The sequence below is a fragment of the Montipora foliosa genome, chromosome 13 (genome assembly GCF_036669935.1).
Source record: "Montipora foliosa isolate CH-2021 chromosome 13, ASM3666993v2, whole genome shotgun sequence".
In the NCBI taxonomy this organism is placed as follows: domain Eukaryota; kingdom Metazoa; phylum Cnidaria; class Anthozoa; order Scleractinia; family Acroporidae; genus Montipora; species Montipora foliosa.
The window spans coordinates 2396918-2399417 of NC_090881.1; the positions used below are offsets into that span (position 1 = coordinate 2396918).

Sequence of the window (2500 nt, forward strand, 5' to 3'; positions counted from 1 at the left end):
AACAGTCTTGCACACTTCAATGGACAGGTGGCTGTAACTGTATCTTTTTGTTGTTTCGTTTTTATTTTAGTTGGTTATGCCTGGATGCCAGTTCTGCAGGGAACACTGTAAGTTACTAGTAGAGTTGAACGCTTGTTTACAGTGCATTGAAGTTGCCCAGGGGCCTTTGAGATCAGCAGCTCGAATGTGAAACACATTATGGCCCAGTAACTCCAATGGTCGCATTTTAATTTCATGATATTGGTAAACGAATTTACTATGCGTCTTAAATTTATTTCAAACTTTACATTTGTGTTTTGACTCGAGCTTTACTTGTAATCGTTCTTGCTTCAGAGTCAAAAGAGAGGAAACCAATCTCCTTGTTGGACAGACAACGCCTCGTGGCTATTTGTCTGCCTATTATGGTGGATTGAAAATGGTAAGATTTTTCAAGAATAGCCTAAGCTTGTGTATTTGAAATTAGTTTGAAAAAAGCCGCCGCAGCTTCGATTTTCTACATACTGGAACTATTTTGCCCAACACTCCTTACAAGCATTAAGTTCCTGATAGTAAAATAATAATAAAAAAAAAAACCTCGGTGTTTTATGTGTACTTTTGCATTTCAAATTTTTGGAGGCAAAACCTTAATGAAGATCAATGGGTTTTTCGAGAGGTGGAAACCTGCAAACTTATTGTCCAGTAATAAACGCTTGCAGGACCAAGTAAGTCATCCATGGTGATGATAATAATATGATAATAATAAATGAATAATTTTTTATGTAAAAATCACATTTTGCCTCCACTTCTCAACCGGACACTCGAGCAAGATGATGTATGGGCGCGTTGCCTAGCCAAGCCATCGTGCCATTTATTAGCATTGAAATGGGTACAAAAACATTTATACATCAACCCTATTATAAAGAGAAGAGCAATACATCAGGGTCGGACATGTAAACCCCTAAAAACCAGCAGGTGGAAAAAACCGGGGAAAGTGTACCTCCGACCAAGGCAGTGGTACTACCCTTTGGGTTCTAGGGTATTCTTGTTGAAAAACACTGACTATTTACAATGTAAAAGAACGTTAACATAAACAGCCTAACGAAGGCATATAGCATTCTTTTCAGCGCGATATATATAGTTTACGTCATAGAAAGTGAGGCGTACGGGGTTTCATTCACGAATTGTTTGTGTCAAAAACCTGAACGAGCGAGGAACGAGCGAGTGAGGGTTTTTGACACAAACAACGAGTGAATAAAACCCCGTACAAAGCACTTTCTATGTCGTGAACTGTTTATTACACATAAGACGAGAATTTTCATTAAAATAGTTTTCTGAACGCAAATTAGAAACAAAAACTCACTAACAATAGAACCAAATGCGAATTTAATTTAATTCAATAACAAAGTACGATTTGCACGAGATGCACGAGTGATTGGCATGGAAACGCCTTTACGCTATCGTTGATTGGTTATACTTCCACATGTGAAATAGCTGTACGCCATTCTGATTGGCTGTATAAGCCTTTTCCACATCTGAAAATAAAGCGTATAGATTAGTACAAATGAGCTTTATGGAATAAAATTCTCATGTTACAATATACGAAAGTGGACTTGTGCACGCGGCGAAGATTGACTGTAAATAACAAAGCCAATTAACATCAAACTACAAACATAAATCTCACAAACCACTGCGCACCTAACACGGCTCACCAGACCTCTGATATGTACAAAATAGCAAGTTGTGCTAATTTACAATTGTCACAAATTACAATTATGTCCCTTGTAAAACAGGCACCAAAAGATTATTGGATAATATACACATTTCATTACAGCACAGGAGTGCACGACAAAGAAACAAGATGCATCTCGAATGACGTGTACTGTAATCTTTTACTTCTGGTTGCATTAAGCTGTGGGGCGGGACTGTTTCCTGAGGTTGTTTGCTTTTTCATTGATTGCAAAAAATAACATTTTATCCATTTTCTCTAGACCACTGGCCCTGAATTAAAATGGGTAGACAGAGAAAAGCCTTTATTCAAAGTCTGCACCAAGCTTGTTTCCACTGTCAACACAGAGGTTAGTTTTGAATTTGCATATCGTACATCTGTTTTTAATTGTATGTATGCTCTTTCTTGTCTTACTTTCTACATTATGCAGTTTGGAACACCCTTAGAAGGGTTTCTTAAATTTACCAAACTTAAGAATGTCTGATCGAAAACTTGGTAACGGTAATCATGCAAGATTTGCTTGAGACTGACTGAGTTTCATACTCTTAAAATTCAGTTTCTTACGGTATACGCTGTGACGCTAATTAGTTACAGAGTATCTAGAGCAGACACTATTTTCCAAATACCGAGGCCAATATCCCAACTGTTTCAAACTGCCTGTTCCTTTCCTCTGTCTTGCGAGTGTCCAAATTTGTGGATACGTACACTCGACCAAGATCTCGCCATCTCATTGACGGCTACCAAGAACATGACGCTTCCACGATTACCAAGCCTTTCTTAATTTGTTTGTAGGAT

At 37.9% G+C, this 2500-nt stretch overlaps 1 pseudogene; it reads left to right on the forward strand.

Moving 5' to 3' along the window:
- Positions 1-2500, forward strand: part of LOC137981515 (dedicator of cytokinesis protein 9-like) — a 75180-nt pseudogene that overhangs the window by 16962 nt on the left and 55718 nt on the right.